At 42.1% G+C, this 23,911-nt stretch overlaps 1 protein-coding gene and 1 long non-coding RNA gene across 9 annotated transcripts in view; one reads left to right on the top strand and one right to left on the bottom strand.

Annotated features, from left to right (window-relative positions):
- The window catches only part of LYPD6 (LY6/PLAUR domain containing 6), a 115,606-nt gene extending 99,818 nt beyond the window's left edge, over positions 1-15,788 (bottom strand). For 3 of the 6 annotated variants that reach the window (XM_007183040.2, XM_007183044.2, XM_007183039.2), the window contains exons 1-2: positions 15,652-15,782; positions 703-802 (exon numbers count right to left, since the gene is read on the bottom strand). The gene's annotated coding sequence lies outside the window, so the exon portion shown is untranslated. Of the gene's footprint in view, positions 1-702; positions 803-15,651 lie in introns of all 6 variants that reach the window. The other 3 variants (XM_007183042.2, XM_057551959.1, XM_007183041.2) reach the window with 2 other exon arrangements.
- A 299-nt stretch (positions 15,789-16,087) lies between these two features.
- Positions 16,088-23,911, top strand: part of LOC103005097 (uncharacterized) — a 228,767-nt gene continuing 220,943 nt past the window's right edge. For all 3 annotated transcript variants that reach the window (XR_451074.2, XR_009009113.1, XR_003623478.2), the window contains exon 1: positions 16,088-16,212. This is a non-coding gene — a long non-coding RNA (uncharacterized LOC103005097). The remainder of the gene's footprint in view (positions 16,213-23,911) is intronic.

Raw genomic sequence — 23,911 nt, 5'->3', positions numbered from 1 at the left:
ATTCTTTAACTAAAATGAACAAAGAAATACACAACTTGCTCTTACTTCAGGGAGTTCTGCTGAAGTCCTCAGCTTTCCCAACTCCATGAGAAACTTTTACCCAGAATAAAAATGAGACTTGATCCTCATCTAGATTCTAGTAAAAAGTAGAGGGAGAGGGAACAAGAGGCGAAATTTTTCTAATCACTTGTTCTGAAGTTGGCATCCTTTGTATTATTTTATGAAGTTCGCTTTTGTTTTAATTATCATTTTGCATCAAAAAAGAAGGCTTTTTTTTTTCCTTTATAAAATATGACTCCAGGGCTTCCCTGGTGGCGCAGTGGTTGAGAATCTGCCTGCTAATGCAGGGGACACGGGTTCGAGCCCTGGTCTGGGAAGATCCCACATGCCAAGGAGCAACTGGGCCCGTGAGCCACAACTACTGAGCCTGCGCATCTGGAGCTTGTGCTCCGCAACAAGAGAGGCCGCGATAGTGAGAGGCCCGCGCACCGCGATGAAGAGTGGCCCCCGCTTGCCACAACTAGAGAAAGCCCTTGCACAGAAACGAAGACCCAACACAGCCAAAAATAAATAAATAAATAAATAAATAATAAAAATAAAGGAATTCCTTTAAAAAAAAAAAAAAAGTCTTTAAAAAAAAAGATTAAAAAAAAAAAAAAAAAAAAGACTCCAAAATTCCAATGAAAGCGTTAAAATACTTACATGCCTTAGATTTATCACCAGGCAAGTGAAGTTGTTCAATAATCTGCCTCTAGGTAGCACAGCATACAATTTTTTCAGGTTTCCTGAAACTGCCATCTCTCTAAGATCCAAGAACAAGAGAAAGTTGCTAATAAATTTTAAATTTCCCACACAGTGACTTTGGAGAACATAAAATTATGAGAGGAACTAAGTTCAAATTCCAAGCTGCTTTCTGAATGACGAGCTGACCTCCCAATAGTCTATAAAGTCTGTGAAACATCTGTTTTGATAAGAGATGTACTTAAAATTCCCCGCATGTCAGTTTCAAGTTACTACAAAATATAAGGCAGCACCAGCTGCAAGGATAAGGGGGAGAAGCTGTTGCTCAAGTGTCGGGAAACACTCAAGATTTTAATGGGACTCAAAACTCCATCATTTGCGTATCGTGATCCTGGGAAATAGACTGAACAGAGACTAAAGTCCCACCCCTTCCGCGAGCGAGAAAATTCTACCGTGATCTTGGTATGTTTTCCCTTACTACCTTCCTGCTAAGGGGCTGTGCTGCGTTTAATTCTTGTACCTTTTAACCAAATGTCCTCCCCTCGTTATTTCTACCCCTCCAAGTATTATCCATCTGCAAAGACCAGTTCTATTCTCACATACTCCATGAAAGCTGTTTCATCTCTTCTGGCCCACACATTCCTAACTCCTCTCAAACAGCTGTAGCAAAAAATAAAGGACCCTACAACTGCCATTTACTTGTGTTCACTCTGCTCTGACAGGCCAATTTGATCTCCTCACGCTTATGGATCAGCTCCCATTTCGTGGCTTTTGCAGACATAGTGAAGTCCCCCAGTTATATCTTCAGCCCAGATCTCTCCCCTGAACTCATAGTCACACCCTCAACCACTGACTCCCTGTCTCCATGTAGAAGCCTGATAGGCATCTCAAATGTAAGGTGTCCCAAGCTGATCGAATCCCCTTCCAAACCTGTTCCTCCTCAGCCTTCCCATCTCAATACATGACAGTCTCGCCCTTTCAGTTATCTGGTCCCAAACCTTGGAACCATCCTGGACTCTGCTTTCTCACTCATGCCCCACATCCTACCCTTCAGTAAATCCTGTCTCCTCCACTCTTTCCAAGCAGACAAAGGATGCCCCTTTATACCACCTCTACTGCAACCACCTGGGTCTAAGCCAGTATCCTCTGGATTACTGCAGTAGCCTCCTTCAGCCTTGCCCCCTCCCTCCTATTATTGATTCTTACAGTAGCCAGTGATCTTTTAAATGATACATTTAATCAGGTCATTCCTTGGTGCAAATTCTGCCAATGGCTCCCCAACTCACTCAGTCCCAAGAAAGGAAGAAAGGAAGGAAGGAAGGAAGAAAGAAAGAGAGAAAGAGAGAGAGAAAGAGAGGGAGGGAGGGAGGGAGGAAGGAAGGAAGAGGGGAAGGAAGGGGGGAAGGAAGAGGGAGGGAAGGAGGAAACATCTCCCAGATAACTTCTAAAGGCTCTGCCTGATGGAAGGGCTGCCGCCTTATGTCTCTGACCTTTTACTACTCTCCCCCCAGCTTATTCCACTCCCACCACTGGTCTCCTTGCTGTTTTGAGAGCCAGTGACTTCATGATGCCACTGTAGCACCTTTGCATTTCTGCCTGGAAGGCTTTTCCTGCAGAGGTCCCCAAGGCTCTCCCTCTTACCTGGTCTAGGTGCTCACGTGACACCTTCACAGCGGGGTCTCCATGACCACTATATTTAAAGTTGCCAACTGCCTCCCACTCACCTCTGACATTCCCTCTCCCTCTTCCCCACTTTAGTTTCTCCATAGCACTTATGACCATCTGGCATACTGCATATTTTCTTGTTTATGTCCTTATCTTCTGCCCCTACCCCTCTAGAATGTAAGCTCTATGAGGACAGGGATTTTTGTAAGTCTTATTTACTGCTTTAGCCCCAGAGACTTTTGCTTATTATTTCATTCACTATTGTGTTTCCACCTTGAACTGTGATTGGCATGAGTTCGTTCTCAAATATTTCAAGACAGAGAGAGAGAGAAGCCATTCCAAGTTCTATGAGGACAGTTCCCATGTCTTACCCTTTCTTTTTATATCTTTGGGTAGGGCCAAGAAAAGAAGTACTTGTTGCTTAATTATTGCCGTGTTTGCATTGGCAAGTATAAAATATTCATTCATTCAAATTTTGGGACACGTTAAATGTAGACAGTGTTGATGCAGTACTAAAAGATGTAACTATTTTTTCAAGATTTCAAAGCTATTCAAACTAAAGCTCAGTAAGAGACAGTTTCTTCAGTGCTGCCAAAAAAAATGACACAAACACCTGCCCAAAAAAGATGGGAAAGGGAACCTTAGTACTGTCATTTGTTGGGTAGATTACAGCAAATAAAATCAACTTCAATGCCAAGCCCCAAAACAAGTCATTTGAGTTCTTTTGTCATTAGCTTGATTACTAAAATAAGCAAGTGCTTTTAATAAATCAACTTCACTTTGCCAAGTGGTGATGCTGGTAAAGCCCTAGACAAATTGGTAGGAAATTACGGATATTGGAGGAAAGCAACAGAGAAAGTAGGAGACTTCCCCCCTCCTGTTTCAAAAGAGAAGGATGTATATACCCTATCATCTCTTTTCTTTATTGAGCTATAGCTGATATATAATTTTATATGGTACAGGTGTACAACATAGTGATTCACAATTTTTAAAGGTTATACTGCATTTATAGTTATTATAAAATACTAGCTATAGTCCCTGTGTTGAGCAATATAACCTTGTAGCTTATTTATTTTATACATAATAGTTTGTACCTCAATCCCCTACCCCTGTCTTTCCCCTCCCCCACTCCCTCTCCCCACTGGTAACCACTGTTTGTTTGTTCTCTATATCTGTGAGTCTGTTTCCTTTTTCAAACAACTAATCTTTAACGAAGGAGACTTACTAGTCAAGAAGTCTAAAAAATGGGGCTTCCCTGGTGGCACAGTGGTTGAGAATCTGCCTGCCAATGCAGGGGACACGGGTACGAGCCCTGGTCTGGGAAGATCCCACATGCCGCGGAGCAACTAGGCCCGTGAGCCACAACTACTGAGCCTGTGCGTCTGGAGCCTGTGCTCCGCAACAAGAGGGGCCGCGACAGTGAAAGGCCCGCGCACCGCGATGAAGAGTGGCGCCCGCTTGCCACAACTAGAGAAAGCCCTTGCATAGAAACGAAGACCCAACACAGCCAAAAAAATAATAATAATAATAAAATAAATAAATAAATGTCAGGAGCTCTTTAAAAAAAAAAAAAAACCTAACCCATGGAAAAAAAAAAGAAGCCTAAAAAATGGCTAGGAAGACTCAATCTTTCTACACATCCAGAGTACAGTATATAAAGCATCAACAATCAAGTACAGACCAAATGCAAACCAAATTCCTTTTCACATAAGATGAAGTTTATGCTGAAAGCTTTATGGAAATCAGCATCCCTAAACTGACTGAACATTCCAAAGGGGGAATGCTGTAACATGCCAAAACAAACCCTACTTAGTGGTTTTAAGGCACTTGGGTTCAGTCCCACAGAGAGCATCTCATTCCTATGTGAGAAGACTCGGGTCTCCTCCAAAGTTCATTGAGCTTCTGTGGTACAGAACCAACTATATCTGTTCGGTTTTGTGAAATCTGTGCAAAACTTACTGAGTAGAATTCTTTTATCTGAGTATCTTTCAAAGCAGGAAAATGAACATTAAACACTAATTAGCATCATGTTGGTGGGTTATAAAAAATTTACTTTTAATTGTTAAGAAAAACAGCCTTGTATGGTAGGTAATGGTTACATTACTGGAATGACAGTGGTGACAATTAACAGGAAGCACTGCTCGTTAACTAATCTGTTCATTTATTCAGCAAACACTGATGGACTAGGGAGAATCTCTGCTCATCAGATATCTGCTGAGCACCTAGTCTGTGCCAGGGCTTGCAACGCGCAATGAACTAAAAGCTCTGTTCGTATGTTTAAGGGAAGAGAAAAGGCAGCCTCTAAAAATGAGAAAGCTGAATTTAAAAATCTAGGCACAGCACAGCTTGGAATCCTTGTGGAGTCAGTGCAAGGAGGTGAGGAAAGTCTTATGAATCAAGCCAATATGATAATATGTATATTATCACTTGGGAAAAAAATAGTTACAAATTGTTCACCAAATTTCAAAACTCAATTTAGAGTATAAAAATATAATTAAATGTGTACAACTAATTCCAACTTTTTTAACAAGACAAGAAAAACTAAATAGGAATATTGATGTTTCGTCCGAGATAAGCTTGAATTCAAATAACAGAACATTTGACAAAGATTCTTAAAAATTTTAAATAAGGGTGGAGGATAGACAACCAAACTTTAGAAACAGTGTAACATGTAAATTTAATTTAATTGTAAAAGGGTAATTATTATCATATTTTGGCTTTTGTATCCTAACATTATCTAAAAAATTATCTCTTTAAAAACATATTGGGCTTCCCTGGTGGTGCAGTGGTTAAGAATCCGCCTGCCAATGCAGGGGACACGGGTTCGAGCCCTGGTCTGGGAAGATCCCACATGCCGCGGAGCAACTAAGCCCGTGCGCCACAACTACTGAGCCTGCGCGTCTGGAGCCTGTGCTCCGCAACAAAAGAGGCCGCGATAATGAGAGGCCCTCGCACCGCGATGAAGAGTGGCCCCCACTTGCCGCAACTAGAGAAAGCCCTTGCACGGAAACGAAGACCCAACACAGCCATAAAAAAAAAAAAAAAAAAAAAATCAAGAAAACTGAACTCATAGCCCACTGAAAGTTGTCTGCTATAGGTTACCTGTAGAGATTTAGATTATTCTAAACTGCAGAGAATTCACAAAGTACAATGATGACAATATGAAAAACAGGCATTGTGAATACTTATTCTCTCTTTCTAACCCAGAGTTACGCCCTGTTTCCCTGTATCCCCAACAACCTCTGGAAGGGGAGCTATTTCAGCAAGAGGAGGCACAATCCAGACCCAGCCAGGCTGTGCCCTGAACTTCTGCTGTCACTCCCTCCTCAAAACACTCCCACTTTTACTAGCTCCTCGTCCAGCAAAGGGTGAATCTGGCAGGAGCCAAATAGAAAATCCAAGATTGGTGTTGGTGAGGCGATGTGTGATACACGTCTTCTGTAATCCTGAAGATGAAGGGAAGAACAGTGCACATTTTGTATACGTTCAGTATTCATCTTTTCATATTTATGCTACAGCTCTGTGATTAATTGCACTGCTTTGCTCAGAAATGCCTCTGTCAGAATGAACAGTCTTTTATAAATTGTTCCTTTATGAAATATTATCCCCTCTCTATTAATAAACGTTTCAATATTTTTGTTAGGGTGTGTGCGTGTGTGTATTTGGGGAATTCATTATTTGTGTGTTGACTCTCTGTGACTTTATGTAGTCTAAAATACAAAAGTTAAGGGAATGTGCATAGCTTGCAAGTTTGCGCTCTCTCAGTGTCTTCTTAAAGTAGATGCAGGGATTTTCTAACAGTACATTTTTGATCAAAAGGTTTATACAACATAAAAACTCTTCAAGATAAGAGGCAAGGGGCTAGCTAGAAAAGAAACGGGAAGAGAGACATACTATGTAACTGTAGATTCACATAATGTAAAACCCAGAAGGACCTCAGACAAAGCTAGTCCAATATTTGGTGTTGCACAGAACACTGACCCAGAAGATGCACCTTCAAAATGGGTTCCATTGTCAAACAGGTTTGGTTTTCACCGAAGAGTATACCACCTTTCAGGTATTTAGAATGATCATTCACTTACTAAAAGTTCTGAAAAGTCTTGCAATTCAAAAGCATTTAACCCATTGTTTCCCAAAAACTTTTGACCATTGTAGTTTTATTTCCCTCAGCATCCTAAGGAACCAGTGTCTCTTCCTGCAGATCCTGCTCTAGAAGGGCTGATCGTGTACAGTCATTTTACAAATGAGGAAACAGACATTCAAAGAAGTTAACTGGCTTGGCCAAAATCTGGTAAGGAATTGGCGGTTGATAATTCAACAAATAGCCTGATGAGAGTTTAGATTAAAAGTGGGAAATAAGCAAAGATCCCAACATCTTTCGTTTCCACCCATACCTCACCACAAAATCGTTGCCTCTTCTGTGTCTCTGTCTCGGTCCCCTTGGAGACTTAGATTCCCTCAACTTTTACTTGCCTACTTGACCAATACGCAGCTGTTAACCAGCTTGGATTCATTCAACAGCCAGCACGTGCTTCCCCTCAGGGAAGCCTTTTAACAGTAATCTTTTAGACGCTACAGTTGAGACTATGACTCAGCACCCAAGTGGCCCTAATGGAGGCTGCAGCAGGAACACAGCAGATAACGTAAGGCAAATAGAGCTTTGTGGCTCTCCTCAAATTTACTTCTGTACATTTTAGGGCTTCCCCAGATAAGATCGGAATCAGATAGGACTGGAAAGTTTTCTTCAATCGGTTATAAAGCAGGTGATCCTTTCCTTATTGTAAGTCCTCCAGCTCCTTCTTTTCTGTACTCTTTCTCTTCTTTCCATTTCCCATGTTCAACCTTATGCAGGACACTGTTCCAGGAGAGATGTGAAACCCTCCTGCAATGTCAAAACCTCCCAGAAACTGTAGGAAATGAGTTTACCCACTTGCCTGCAATGTCTTCTAGGTGCTACAGCATTCAACATTTCTTCAACTTGCTTGGCCTAGCTGAAAATTACCCCTTCTAGCAAAGGTCTCTCTGACATAGTTCCCAAGCTGAGAAGAAAGTACCATTACAAACAGTACCTCTCTTTAAATCGCTATTCCATTATATGATATGTAATGCCTTTCATTTAGAAAGTTGAGCCTCTGAATAGCTTTGATGGGAAAAATATCTCTTGCATCCTGTTGATTTTTACTTGCCTGGTTTGGCTCTACCAAAGAATAACAATATTGGCAACAGTAGAAAATGAACTCTGAGTTATTTCTCAGAACTGGGTGGAGTTGATGCTGATCCAGCCACATCTCACCTGGTGCCCCCAAAACAACATTTTAAGTCAGCTGGCTGTGATTCCAACCTATGATAATGGAACAGGAAGAAGAATCCTGGCTCTTAGAGGCTAAACAGATCTAGCCTTGTCTAGCTCTCTGTTTAAAAAGCATCAGCCCAGGGGCTTCCCTGGTGGCGCAGTGGTTGAGAATGTGCCTGCTAATGCAGGGGACACGGGTTCGAGCCCTGGTCTGGGAAGATCCCACATGCCGCGGAGCGACTAGGCCCGTGAGCCACAACTACTGAGCCTGCGCGTCTGGAGCCTGTGCTCCGCAACAAAAGAGGCCGCGACAGTGAGAGGCCCGCGCACCGCGATGAAGAGCGGCCCCCACTTGCCGCAACTAGAGAAAGCCCTCGCACAGAAACGAAGACCCAACATAGCAATCAATCAATCAATCAATCAATCTTTAAAAACAAACAAACAAACAAAAATCATCAGCCCGAACTGTGTGTTGAAAACTCATGCAAAGAGTTTTCAACAGCCAAGAAGGACTTTGTATATCTTTACCTATATATGGCAAGTTTGATATATTGTCTTCTATTTTATTCTATTAAGGATAAAGATCAAACACACTGAACATATACTATATACATATAGCTAGGTAGCCACCATGTAACCTAGAGAAAAAGAATGCTATTAAGGTAGTAAGAGATTACATACGAATAATTAAATCTGGGTGATGGGAAGAGAAATGATTATTTTCTTCCTTGAACCTTTCTGTTGTTTTTTGTTTAACAGAAATTATCTATATACTTCTAAAAAGCACAGTACAGCTTAGTATGAAAGTGTGAAACAGCCAGCTTTTTATTTCCAGGTGGGAAAATGGCAAATCTAACTTGCCTAAGTCCTAGGTCATGGTGATTGATGGCTTAGAGTCTATTCAGTAAAGACCCTCAATATCTAGAAGGTATTCCTAGGAAACGAAGTGTCTCTGAGGAGAACAGTCACAGCTTGTGATATTTATTTGTTCTTGGTGGACATCCAGAGACTAAACTTAGATGGCAATTGTCATATACTACAAAACCCAAACCTATCCCTTCCATCTAAATCTATCTTCTGTGATCCCCCTCCCCTCCCCTAGTCCCTAGCCCACCCCCAACCTTTACAGCTTTTTCTCTATGAAAGTAGTAAGTCTATTCAACATATTCTTTGCAGGCTTACTCTGTGCAAGACAATATACTCATGCCAGCATTCAAGAGACATAAGACATGATGTAAATAAGCTAGAATGTAAAACACAGTAAGTTAGTACAAAATACAGGTATACGTAAAAGAGGAAAATTTACACTGATGTAAATGAGGAGAAAAGGCTTCTTTGGGGAGACTGCATTTGAACTAGGTTTAAAAAGAACTGTCAATTGGGAAATACTGGATAAAAGGACACTCCTGACTAAGGACACATCTGACCAAGAACAAGTCAGAATTGCTACAAAAGTTTCTGTGCATTCATTCGGTTGGGTGACTGGGAATACGAATTTAAAGAATTCCATAAAGGAAAATCCTTCTATGAAGTTATACATAAAAGAAAAACCATGTACTTCTAATACCATTCCTTTGATCTTGTACAGAAAGACCTTACATAAATTCAGAATATTACTTCTATTAAAGTCAGTATTTTTAAGAGTTAACATTTTTAGAACACTTGAAAGTCAACTTTTTTATCTTCAGGATAAAAAGTTCTAAGAAATTAAATGTATTCCGCATGGACAATCAAGTCGAAAGAACATGAAAGATCTACATAGCAAGAAAAGAACAAATTCCAGGGAGATATGCTAGATATTTTAAATTTTTTATTATAGATCTCCAAGAACTCTGTCTTGTTAACTTAGTTTGTTCTAAATACCAACATTATGCCACACTTCTAGTTGCTCAAAACCATTTTATTAGATCAGCATTATTGGGTAGTTTTAAATGTCAAAAAATATATGTTGGTTCCTCCTCACCTAGGAATTTAAAGTTTAATTAGTGCAACCCCTTGATTTTACAGTTGAAGCAGATGAAGCCCAGACACTGGGTGCCTAACTTGCTAAAGGTCAGTCAGCTAGTTAATGGTCACCAGTTAAACTGGAGGAAACTAAATAACTTGCCTAAGGTCACACAGTTGGCAACTGGCAGGGCCAGAATTACAACATGGGAAATCCCAGGCCTCTAACATTGCTCTACACTGCCCTCTCTGCCAATGGAAGATTAGCATAATCCCTCATAAGCAGGTAGAGTCCTGCAGATGAAAAGCCATACAAATAAAAAGTAGAGTAATAAATGCTATTATTATAAGTGCAAGTAAGTGTATATATTATCTAAATTGCTTTAATGGCATAAAGAAACTAATATTTCTAGATGTCTTGATGGAAACAAATAATGTGTACATTTGCTAGTTTATATACAATTTGGCACTTTTTGAAAAGGGGGGGAAATGGGATGAGAATAATGCAATCTTTATTTATCCTGCTTTTCAGGGCATAAAAATATTAAGAAATATATTTTTGAAAATGTTTATCCAAAATCCTACCACCCAAACACATTAACTGTATTGTTATTTAATCATTTCGAATGCTTAGACATACTTGTTTTGATAACTCAAGTAACAATCATGATTTTTTTTAAAAAAATGTCAGAGATAGGACAATCTTGGCTTTAAGAATTCTTATATCTATGGCTTCTAAAAGGTCTATAAAAAGATGAAGATTTCACGCCCAATACTTCTGTTCTGCCTAACAATCCAGGATGTGGTAATCATTCATGCATACACCTGAATGTTTTTTGGAATCTATTTTAAATTTTAGCCTGTGTCCCCTCTCGGCAAAAGAGAGAGTAAGGATGAGCAAGTGGGATGCAGGACAGGAGATAAGGGTATTACATAGTCTTTGAGCTTATTACTTCCTGTCTGAACCCCCTTGCTGTCAAATATCAACAGATGTGTTCTAGTTCTAGTTTTTTATTTTCAGGAAAAATAATCCAAGTTCACTGTATATGTAACTGTGTGCATGAGAATTTGACTTCCAGTATCTGTATAGCTCTTCCTTTGTAGCAACCTCATAAGTGTAAAAATGTCAATTAGGCTACTAGATATGGTAGCTAGCCACCAGTTATAACTATGACCCCTACCCCTAATTGGTAGACTGAGAGAAAACTAAAATTATCTGATGGGGACATCATACTTGGGGCTTCTCTGAAGGCCTTGGCTCTGGAAACTGGGCACATCCCTTATGGGATCCTGGAAGCTTTGTCTACGGAGTTGTTCCAAGACATACCAGCTTCCATTAACTTGGTTCTTCATACCCTGATAGTTATAGCAAAAATGGAACGCCTTTTGATTTCCCAGTTCTCACTATCTAAGGAAAGCACAGTGTTCATATTCAGCCACACTTTTCCCTAGTACGAAATACCAAAAAAAATTATTTAAACATGCTGCCTTTCATATATAGGGAATTCAGGGGGAAAAAACAGGCAAATTTTTGCCTGTTTGCCTCATAACCAAATGAGCCTTTGCTATAATAAGACTATTTGAAATCTGAGGTTACAACACTATATATTATTTTCATAATACTTTTTCTTCTAAGAGCAATACATGTTCATTGAAGAAAATTTGGAAAATACTGAAGTAAAGGAAGATAATAAAAACATTTGCGATCCCATAATACCCAGAGATAGTCACTATTAATGTATTGATGCATTTCCTTCTATAATAGATAGACGAACAGATACGTAAAGAGGATTTATACAAACTAACTCAACTACACACTTTTAATGGTATCACACTAATATAGAATTTTATATCCTTTTCTTAACATAAACTTTAACTTGGTGGACACACTTTTTTTTTTAAGAAAGCTGAGAGAATATTATCCAGCTATGTTGACCTCTGATGGGAATGGAATCCAAAACCATCTCCTATAAACGTACTTGAGATTGCTTTTCCCGAGTACACTTATCTTCAATCTTCCATTTTGACTTTAATCTTCTATTATTTTTCTTCCCATTTAGGCCGTCTTTTTAGTTATTTCTATGGTTCAACTTTATCAGTGTAGTTTTCACTTACCCATAAGAACTACATACCATCTACAGATATTTATAAAAGTTTAAATAAAACCATCCCCAAACTAGTTCCTGGAAGACCTTATTTGTCCACTCAGAGAAGTGTCTATCTCCACTCTCTGTTTCTTGTTTCTTGGTCAAAAAAAAAAATTCACGAATAGGGAGGAACCAGGATTTGAAATCCAGTCAGGCTTTCTGAAAGTTTAAAAATATCATATTTTGGGCAACACTTTAGCCACAAATATATTTCCTCCTTAAACTCTAATACATTATTCCCCCTGTCTCCAAAATAAGTTGTACTACTGTAATCTGTGTTCACTTTGAATACTGATCTATAGGGACATGGATCTGGCCTGATGGCTGCAGGGTCCCCCCTGAAACTCCTCCCCTGACAAAAGCCCCGCAAGGCCGCCAGCCAATGCCCCAGAGAGCTGTCATTTACACACTAAGGTTCAACACACTTGCGTGATGGCCGTCTTGGTGATTTAGTATCTAGTCTGTTGATCGGGTCTGGAATATCCTGAGCACTTGCCATCTCTTGATCTATTACCTCCAGTGTGTTTATTGCCTGAGAAAGCCTGGGTATAAGAATATTACTCAGCCAAAGCAGAAGCAAAGAATTCATTTACACTGTGTTCTCTTTTTATCTCTGAGTATCTGTTTGGTACAATGTAAGCCAAGTATTTCCACAATTCTCCTTTCACAGTATGTAAGAGTCTTTCATTATTATTTTGGGACTCAATTGCAAGAATTTTTCCACATTCATTTTTGGCCATCTCATTTTTAGTGTGCTTGGGATCTGTCACCCTTCAGGGGCTTAATTTTTTTTTTTTTTTTTTTTTAAATTTTATAGCTACTTTATTTATTTATTTCTTTATTTTTGGCTGTGTTGGGTCTTCGGTTCGTGCGAGGGCTTTCTCTAGTTACGGCAAGTGGGGGCCACTCTTCATCGCGGTGCAGGGACCACTCTTCATCGCGGTGCGCGGGCCTCTCACTATCGCGGCCCCTCCCGTTGCGGGGCACAGGCTCCAGACGCGCAGGCTCAGTAGTTGTGGCTCACGGGCCCAGCTGCTCCGTGGCATGTGGGATCTTCCCAGACCAGGGCTCGAACCCGTGTCCCCTGCATTAGCAGGCAGATTCTCAACCACTGCGCCACCAGGGAAGCCCCCCAGGGGCTTAATTTAATAAACTGACCCTTCAAATATTTCTACCTACATTAATCCAAACAAAGTTAATTCTACTCATCTTAAAAAATATTATGCAATGTCATAAATAAAGATCATGAGCAATAGTTTTCCAAGAAAAGATGTGCAAATGATGGGTTTTTAATAAATAATCAGATAGGCAGATAGCTGTAAGCCCCTTATTGCTAGCTATGCAAGTGAAAACATGATTTCTCTTTAATCAATGTCTTCTGTTGCATTTGTAAACTAGTTAATGAGGATTTCAGGACTTTTGATGAGTGAGTTTTTTTTTTTTTTTCCGGAGTGGCTCTGGGTTTATTTAAGTAATCTGTTTTGTCAATTCTTTTTAAAATTCAAATGACACTAATGAAATAATCATTTATTAGAGCTTTATTGTAATTGTCTATTGAACTTATGAGGAGTTTCTGCTTATAGAGTAGGGAGACTTACATATTTCTCAAACATCTATGCCACTACTAGTCACTTGATTTTTCTGAAGCACTACCATAAGGACATCATTCTTTAGGGTTTTGATTACTTGTATATTTAACAACTCATTAATAAAAATAATATGCCCCTTGGAAAAGGATAGTTCCTTAAAATCCATTATTAGCTTTCTCCTTAAATGTTTATCAGCCCTCACCTTACAGGGAGCTAAGTGGTACTTTGCAGAGAGCAAAGCCTTTTGGGAATGGTACATAATGGTCCAGAAGCTATGCGCTGAATAGTAAAAAGAGGTACAGAAATTAGAACTAGGAAAGAAGGAAGCCCAGCATGAAGAAAGGAAGGGAGGGAGCAAGGGAGGGAAGAACTTGGAAAAATAATTTGACTTGAACTCTGCTATTCACCTTGGAAAAGTCACTCAACCTCTGAGAGCCTCAGTTGTCCCACCTGTAAAATCAGGGTGACTTCCTCACAGATACTTTAATAGTAGATCTCAATGTGCCATGTAAACTGTACATATGATGCAAAGTATGGTTTTTTACTTGGCATTATTTGCTGTAATCAGTCCCGTTTATGCATTCTGTGCTATAAACATTCATCTTATAAAGACTGTCAACAGCTTCAAAATGTAGACCTATGCATTGTAGCTACCCTTTTTGGTCTGGAAGCATTTCTGATATTTTTAACCCCAAAAAACTAATTCACAATTTTTAACAGCCTTTGTGTGCCTACAAGCTCGAAAGCTTACTGTTTGCTTTCAGGACTAGAGTTCTGTAAAACCTCTTTTTAAACAAGGAAGCCTCTTTTAAGTCCTGTTTCAGTCTGGTGCCTTTGGTCAAGGAGGAGACTAAAATTGAAAATAGATAGATGTTTTACATTTAAATGGGTTTACCATAAATGTGTATTAAGCCATTTCATGTACGATTGCACAAATATCTTTTGCAAACTTGGTACACATGAGCACATATACAGTAACCATTAACGTCTTCTAGAGAAAAAGGGTGCAGATCTAAAAATTTAAAGAGCTACTTCGAGTAAGAAAATGTAATGGCTTTAAGGGAATTGCCCTAATAATATCAAGGCATCTGCAATGGCTGGCCAGAGAAGAGCAGAACAGAGCATATGTCACTGTAAGTCATTTAACAAGAAATAACCTTCCCCCTGGAGAATCTAAACTCCCTAGCCTCCCACAAAGAAAACTGAATTTTGGAGGTCACACCTTGGGTGAGTTACCAGAGGGAGAAGCTTAACATTCTTTTTGTCATATGCTCTGGGAGGTCAACGCTATTCTACCAACTAATTCCCTACCAAAGAGTTGCTCCCTCCTCAATGTCCCGCCCCGCCCCCCCCCAAATTACAACAAGTCCTTGGAGTCCCCTAGGAAATGACAAATGATTGTGACACTTGAGATGCCAGGGACCACGCCGGATACAATCATACTCAAACATCAAGTTTTGAACCTCACTGTGTGGAGTAGGGTCGAGGCAGGGGTTGGGGGAGTGGAGCTGGTGAGATCGCGGCGGGGGTCAGAGCGAGTCAGACAGACCGACCGATAGAGAGCTTTAGGCTAAAATAGACTGTTTAGCCAAATGTAATCAATGGAACTGCTCTTACTGGAGAGAAAAGCGGGTCGCCAAGTCAAGCCCAGGCGAAGCTCTGGCTCCGTGGGCGAACGCCACCTCGCCGAACCCCCATAGTGGGCAGTCGGAGGGCCTTGCGCGTTAGCGCGACGGCTGGAAGCGCCCCAGCTCACCGCCCCACGGCAGCGGTTCTGGGTGGGCGCAGCCGGGCCACGGCCGCCGCCCACCGCCACCCCCCGCCCGCCCCGCAGCAACATGTGGGGCGCTGCCACTCCGCCTCCCCGGTTCTCCCTCCGGCTGGAGTTCCTGGTGGACGCACGCTTGGCCCTGGGAAGGTGACGAATTACTCTTGGGAAAGATTCCTCCAGCGTTGAACTTGGCAGCTCCTGACATTTCCATCCCACCCCCAGGGCACCAGCACTACACACACGCACACACGCCTCTCCGGACCTGCCCAGGCTGCGCGCAGTGCGGACTGCCCACTCGGGGGCAAAACACCGGAGCGGGATGCAGAAGCGAGGACACCAGCTCTGCGGGCCAGGGGCGGTGGGGGGAAAGACTGTCCTAGCACTGGGTAGTTCCAGGGACTCAGCCTACTCCGTGGTTGGCCCAGGCCCCGCATAAGCTCGGGCCGCTGGCAGGAGCCCCGTTTCCTTTTGTGCTCTCCCGCGAAGCCCGCCTCTACTCACCCGGGCTGCACGCGGATTCCGGCCGCCAGCGGCAGCCCGCTGCTCCATCCCACGAACACTGCGGCGCCCCCGGAGTGTGCAATGCGGAGCCCCGCCAGCGCGCGGCCGGAGCCGGGGAGTGCGAGGAGGGAGCGAGGGAGCGAGGGAGGGAGGGAAAGGAGGGAACGCGGCGGGGAGGGACAGGGCAGTGGGGGACGCGCGCCACTCCCATTCGCGCCGGGCGCTCGCCGCCTCCCGCAGCCGCTGCTGGCCCGCCCGGCCTAGCCGGCCGCGGGACCAATCAGGGCGCGCGGGGGGAAGCCGAGCTCTCCGCGGGGCGCGCTCATTGGTGCGGGGCGCGCTCATTGGTCCGGTGCGGGGCGCGCTCATTGGTCCGGAGCGCGCGAGCCAACTCCAGGAGAGTCGGCCTGAGCGCCCAGTGTCCAAACTCCAGCGGGCAGGAGCTGCCTGCCCGGCGCAGCTGGGGTGCCCGGCTCCGCGCTTTGGCCGGCAGGGTGAGTCTGCCGAGTTCCGCGGACGGAACCGGGAGGATGTGAGACCTGCCCTTGAAGCCCGTTCGCGGTGAGCGTTCAAAACTAGCAATGTTTGCTCAGGTTGCACTGACCCTTTCCTGTGAACTACCCCCTGCGCCGCCCGCTTCACCCTGGCCAGCAGCTGAGTGAGGGAAAGCCTGGCCGTGTGAAATGGCCCCAGCCAAAGCCTACTCCCCGCCACCCCCAGGGCCGTGCGAAACCCCCTGCACCTAAGAACCAGAGCTGAAAAGCACGTCGAGCTCCTTACCCAGGGCAAACCTAGACCACCTGACGTTTGCAATAGAAGACGCACACCTCGGGGCGGGCGACGGAGTGGGGGAGAGAGCCGGGGTTGGTGATGGCAGATCCTCGTGAAGAAGTGGGAGTCGGGTTGTGGGTTTGGTGGGAAAAGCCCAAGGCAGAATTCTCCCACCCTCTGCCAAACGTTTCCCTCAAGTAACCACCCCCGCTCCCCAAACCTCTCTGGAGGTATTGATTTTTCTCTTCCCTGTTGTAAATCATGCTTGACTCTCGGGGACTTTTCAATCCAGAGCCTCAGAGTGGAAGCGGACCCGCCTACCCTCTGAGCACCGCTGAGGGCAGGCGAGGACCGGGGCGGGGGCGGGCGTGACGAGGGAAGGTCCCCGGGAAGGTCAGGAGGAAGGATTCCGTCCGGGAGCCGGGAGCTCGCCCCCAGCTGCAGCACCTCCGCCTGGTACCTGGCCTGCAGGCTACCTTTGCTAGGACGGCCCGCCCCAGTAGCTACATTTGTCCATCGCTGAGTCCCCTTTCTCTCCTCCTTAGCTTTTCTATTCTTCGAGCTTCTTTTCAGGCAGACGTCCTCTGAATCTTCCTGACTCTTCTCCTCCCCGCTCCTCTCAACATAAAAATATCCTTTTCTTTTTCTTTTTCTTTTTTTTAACTTCCCTCCCATTTCCTCTGTCTGGAAGGGTCTCAGATAATGTGTTTTTGATTCACAGCTCCTGGACCTCAGAAAGTTTTTCTCTTACTTAGTTTATGTGCACAGGTTCACACAAGCTCTAGGTTCAAGTGGGCAAAAATAATTAGCACTCCAAACATTTGGACACGGGAGGTGATCGCTGCAGAGCTGCCTTCCTGCAGGGATCAGCACATTGAATGAATTGAACATGAATTAATGGAACGGAACCTGGAAATGTCCCTCAGTGACTGGGCAGGTCACCTCTGAGAATCTGGTACTAATGAGGGCATGTCCTGGGTGTCATCGCTGCCCCTTATTTAGTTTCCAGGGAAGAAATTCCTTCTTCGGAAGTTCCCATTCATGTACCTAATTCACTTGATTTTTTTTAAAAAATTGACTCAGCTCACAGTATCGTCAAAACTTAACATTTGGGTTCAAAATTAAATTCAATATATTAATGTTGTTCATGAGACTCTGAATTCCTTGTGGAGATAGAATCCTTAGGATCTATTTTAGAAGAATGATAGGATAGGCACTCAAAATATCAGCAGTGGTTATCTCTGTGCGCTGAGATAAGAGCTGATTTTTTTTTTCCTTCTTTATGCTTTCCTATATTTTCTAAAGAACATGTAATACTTATTAATCAGGAAAAAAAATATGTTAACTCCCTACATACGATACTCTCCAGGCATCAGAAGAGCTAAAACTTTAAATTCTCCTTCTACTTTACCCTTCACATCTTATCAATCACCAAGTCCCATAAATATGGTCTCCTGGAATAGCTTTCAGGTCTATCTCTCCTCAACATCTCTGCTGCCACTGCCACACCCTTATCATCTCTTATCCGGGCTTCAGCCATAGTCTTTACTGCTCTACTGCTCATGTCACTTAAAAGCTTAAAATCCTTCAGTCTCCCCAACTCCATTGCTATGAAGTTCAAACCTATCCTGGTTGGCAAGGCCTTTCCTTCCCATCCTGACCCCTGCCTTCCATTTCGGCTTCATCTGCTGCTTCCCACACTTCCCTAAATAGGATGATTCTACCCTACTGGGACTCTTTGTCCTTCCCACAGGGGTTGTGTGACCTCACACGCCCATGGCTAAGACTGTACAGTGCTGCCGTGCTGCCCTTCTCTTCCACCCCACCCCCACCCCACCCCCACCCCCACCCCACCCCCACCTGCCAGTTCCTACCGCTGCTTCAAGACTCACTTCAAATGTCACCTTTTTTTTTTTAACCCAGATTTATAGAATTGCCATTACATGATGCTATCTTTTATTTTTTTTAATTTAATTTTATTTTATTTATTTATTTTTGTCTATGTTGGGTCTTCATTTCTGTGCCAGGGCTTTCTCTAGTTGCGGCAAGCGGGGTCCACTCTTCATAGCGGTGCGCGGGCCTCTCACTATCGCGGCCTCTCTTGTTGCGGAGCACAGGCTCCAGACGCGCAGGCTCGGTAATTGTGGCTCATGGGCCCAGTTGCTCTGTGGCATGTGGGATCTTCCCAGACCAGGGCTCGAACCCATGTCCCCTGCATTAGCAGGCAGACTTTCAACCACCACGCCACCAGGGAAGCCCTAAATGTCACCTTTTTTAATGCGATCCCAGGAGCAGATTTAGCAACTCTTCCTCTCTATACTTCAATAGCAAGCACTTTATTTATTCAACGATTGTTTATCCAGCTCGTATTATGTGCCAGCCACTATGAAGAAAACATAAATTGTATTTATACTCCTGGAATAGACCATGAGAGAGACAAACATTAAGGCCCGTCACACAGAAAAATAATTGTAAACTGAGATACGTGTGATGAAACCACCACCTGTGCAAAAAGAAGCATGGTTTACTTTGAACAAATGCCAACTATTGTTCTTACCACATTGTGTTATAACCTGTTTATTTATTTGTCCGAAGTTCTATCTCCGTTCATATTCATCTGTGTACCGTCATCCAGAACACAGTGTCTGGTTCATTGTAGGTGCTCAGTAAAAATTTTTAAAGAAATAAATGGATGAATAAATGAATGGGTTTTTGAAGCCCCCATGAAACATTTTATTTCATGTATTTACATACTACAATGGTACAGAATCTAAAAGTCTTTAGTTCTGTGTTTTAAAAATTGATATTGTTAGATCCTTGTGTTATCTTTTCATAACTGTAATCTAGTTCTCCCAGCATAAATTATCTAATTTCTTCTTGTTTGATGTCACATTTAGGAGACATAGCTAATGTACTATTTGTAGATAATCTGTTGGTGCCAGGAGGAATTTATTCTTTTGGTGTTTTTATAAATTTGGCTTTTAACATATAAATATACAGTTTTAAGATACAAAGTACAATCCATAAAAGAATAAATAAATTAGACTTTATCAAAATTAAAAACATGTGCTCTGCAAACAAAACTGTTGACAGAATGAAAAGACATAGAGAAAATATTTGCAAATCATATATCTGACACAGGACTTGTGGCCAATATATATAAAGAACTCTCAAAACTCAACAAGAAGAAAACAATCAATTAAATTTCTGTAACAGACAAAAGATTTGAACAGATAATTTACCAAAAAAGATATACAGATGACAGCAGCACATGAGAAGATGCTCAGTATCACTAGTCATCAATGAAATGCTAATTAAAACCACAATGAGATACTGCTATACACTTAATATAATGGTTTAAAAAACCCCTGATGATACCAAATTCTGATGAGGATGCAGAGCAACTGGAACTCTTGTATATTGCTGCTGGGAATGCACAATGGTACTGCCACTCTAAAAATAGTTTCACAGCTATTATAAAGTTCAGTATACACTTATCCATATGGCCCAATTTTCCACTCCTAGATAGTTACCAAAGTGAAATGGTAGGCCTATATTCACACAAAAACCTCTAAACAAATATTTATAGCAATTTAATCACTAAAATCTTGAAACAACTCCAAAGTCCCTTAACTGGGAAATAGATAAACAGAATGTAGTACATCCATAGAATGGAATACTACTCAATAATGAAAAGGAATGGGCTGTTGATACGAACAACGTTCTATATCCCAATGCACTATGCTAAATGAAAGAAAACAGACTCAAAATCTAAATGCCTATACTGGTTAGGAATGGCAGAGCAGCAACATAAAAAGGTTGAGGTTTATTATGATGATGGACCCGCAATTTGAGGTCTGGATGATCTATATTTATTTTTATTTATTTATTTATTTAATTTATTTATTTTTGGCTGCATTGGGTCTTCATTGTGGTGTGCAGGCTTCTCATTGTGGTGGCTTCCCTTGTTGTGGAGCACAGGCTCTAGGTGCGCGGGCTCAGTAGTTGTGGTGCACAGGGTTAGTTGCTCCACGGCATGTGGGATCTCCCCGGACCAGGGCTCAAACCCGTGTCCCCTGCATTGGCAGGCAGATTCTTAACCACTGTGCCACCAGGGAAGTCCCTGGATGATCTATATTTAGATGAGGCAATTGTTTAAACCATTGTTAATTCGTTTCCTGTCACACAGAGCTAAACCTCATTTTACCTAATATAATGAGTGCATGAATTAATCATTAATGAAAATTCCACTAAACACTCTTTGTGAAAGAAGAAACTGTGACTGTCTTATTTACTGAAATATCACCAATGGCTTACACAATGCCAGTACAGAGTGGGTACTCAATAAATAATAGTTAAATGAATGAACAGATAAGAATGAAGATAAAGTTGGGATTTTACAGGACTGTAACAAAAATGAGTGTTTCTCCTTCAAAGTAGCTACTTTGTCACATTACGTTTTTCATTCCAGTGATGCTGTTCCTATTTCAAAATATGTTCCCTTCCCCTTTCTACTTATTAAAATATTGCCCTTTCTTTAAGTAAAATTGTTTCCCTAAATAAATTATTCACTTTCTTTCTCTTGATGAGCAAACAATAAATTTAACATGTCTTAACATTCTACTCATTTTTCAATATTCCAAGTAGTGTCTAGTTTATCTTCTTTTTCTCTATAACAAATATCAGAAGTTTATATAATAGGCACACAGTAGAAATCCAGATTTTATGCAAAGCTTGAGAGAATTTGGCTCAAAAAACCATCATATTTCCAGATGTATCACTAAAAGTAATTTTCATTTATTGGACACTGATGGTTGACATTAAGCTTTTGAAATATTATTAAAATATTTCTATTCTAACCAGTTTGCCCAGTCAAGTGACTTTGAAAAATCATTTACAGCTAAGCAGTTATGGAATTTATTATAAGAACTCAATTTTCTCTACCAGTTTTTCTACTAGGAAACAGTAATTTTAGCTGCCAGCAAAGACCCCTCAGTTGCTTTAAGACATCAATCAGTTTTATATCTGTTTCTATCAGGGAGCAATTTTTGCATAAACACAGATACCACCTTACATAGAATTGACATTGTAATTCTTCCCATAAATAAGTTTGTCTCCTAATTACCATCTGACAATTAAAATATTGGAGGTTAAGGAGAGGAAGTTGTGAGAGATGGGCAGGTATACGTAAGCTAAATAGGATATTGTAAAGAATGAATCCATAAAGGTCTAAAAGTTTCATTACCTTTCTTTTCCCCAGTGTCTATCACTGTACCTGAGATAATCTAGTACTGGATGAATTTTTGCTTCTGATCTTACTTCCGTAATCAGGGGCAAGAAAAAATGAGATAAAATTTCAAGAGGTTGGGTTTCCATCATTTCATCAACTTCTTCTCTCATCCCCATTGTTGATGCCTATAACTCCACAATCAGAGCAAATTTCCTTAGCCAGATCACAAAGAGGGTTTATCTTGAATTGCGTGTTAACCTGAGTGGTGGTAATGGCTGCCTGGAACACTGTGCCAACAAGGATCATAGGGCCAATCTGATGGATCGATTAGCAAACCTTTGGTGAAGGAGAGCAATTATAATTTGTGCAGATTGGCATGGTTGTAGAATATCCAGATGAGGTTACCCAGGGGGTAGTTGGATATGAGGGCCCAAAGCTCAGTAGAGTTATACATTTTTGAGACATACAAGTTTAAACTCTCTCCGCTCTCCACTTGTGCACATGGCAGACATGTGCTTGTTCCTTCTGAGACCTCACATGACCTCAGCACCCTTCTGAGTTCACTGTTCCTCCTAGCCACCACCAACAGATAGCTGTTGGAACAAGAGATGGAAAACAGTTTCATCACACAGTGTAGGATTGATTCAGGTTTAGCACCTTGTGGGTTAGTACAATAGGAAAGTAGCTAAGGAAGTTGTTTATGCTAGTGAGGGCATTATTCAAGTGACTGACCTTGTTGTCTAGGTTGGGTAAGAAAAGAAAAAATCAAGGATGGACTTAAAAATGAATTTTTTTTACTCATCAACCCCAAGAATTGGAACCAACATAATTCCCTGTCCTTGTATTAACCAATTCTTGAACCAGGCATACTTTGCTCTCCCTATGTTAAATATTCCTGGGACCAAACAAAAATATCCTAGCTCTTTGCTCCAGGGAATACCTGCTTCTGGAAAAAAAAACTGTGAGCCTATTAAACTGCTCACATTTTAAGGCTAACTTCTCAAGTGAGTACTTCCAGACTCTCTCATAGCTGTGCCTTCCGAAATATTATGTCATAGACTCTGCCCATTCCAACTAGTCCCTGCTTTTCAAGACTTGCCTAAAAATCCCAGCTCAGGCTCTAAAAACTTCATAAATACCTATGGGAATGAATGAAGGGAATCCAGATGAGAACAGGGGCTATTTATTCAGCGTTTACTATAGCAAGAGATTTAAGCTACCCTCACTTGCATTTGGTAGAGACTAAACCCAAGCAGAAGAGTGGTAAAGCTTTATAATTAAAAAAGAAAAGGACAACGTCTGGTATGCTCTAATTGGAAATTGTTGTCATGGAGAGACTGGAGGTAGGGTAATTAGAAGCAGGGAATCCTATGTGACTGGTTTGGGAAGCATATTTGACTTTCTCTGCTTAGTCCTGAGTTGAGCGGGGAGGGAGCAAAATTAGGGGAACTGTCAGTCATTGACCAGTCTTGACCAGTTTAGGCCAATTGCTGCAGAGGTTGTGGTTTGGCTTCCTGGTTTGGCTATCACCGAGGCTGTGGGTCAGAGCTCTATTGCTATATGCGGTCTGGCCATTTGTGCATTTGTACATTCAGTCTCTCATATCCTTCCCTAATTTTCTGATTCTGAGTCTCTATTAAGACGGTCCAGGAGATGTTGTCCATATTGCAGTAGAGCTAATAAATTTAGCTTTGCTTGATCTATAAGTGTTCTGGTAGTCTTTTTTTTTTTTTTCCTCTGGAGCCAGACTCCTGGGTTTGTTTGTTTGTTTGTTTTTTAATTTATTTATTTTTGGCTGTGTTGGGTCTTCGTTTCTGTGCGAGGGCTTTCTCTAGTTGCGGCAAGCGGGGGCCACTCTTCATCGCGGTGTGAGGGCCTTTCAGTATCGTGGCCTCTCTTGTTGCGGAGCACAGACTCCAGACGCGTAGGCTCAGTAGCTGTGGCTCACGGGCCTAGTTGCTCCGCGGCATGTGGGTTTTTCCCAGACCAGGGCTCGAACCCGTGTGCCCTGCATTGGCAGGCAGATTCTCAACCACTGCGCCACCAGGGAAGCCCCTCTGGTGGTCTTTTGAAGAGTCACCAGTGAATAGTCCATATCTAGTACTACACGCTGCGTGTTATATAGCTATCTTCTTCCTCTTTCTCCCAATGAGTTTACTTCCAAAAGAAAACAGCATTCTCCAGTAAGATCGCATAGTTCTCTAGGAACACATCTCTGCCCAGTGCCCTCTGTGCAGGGTCTGGCTGTCCAGCCTTGGG

Source organism: Balaenoptera acutorostrata, chromosome 8 (genome assembly GCF_949987535.1).
Source record: "Balaenoptera acutorostrata chromosome 8, mBalAcu1.1, whole genome shotgun sequence".
Lineage (NCBI taxonomy): Eukaryota > Metazoa > Chordata > Mammalia > Artiodactyla > Balaenopteridae > Balaenoptera > Balaenoptera acutorostrata.
The sequence above is the reverse complement of the archived record's forward strand: the minus strand, read 5'-3'. Positions and strand labels throughout refer to the sequence as shown.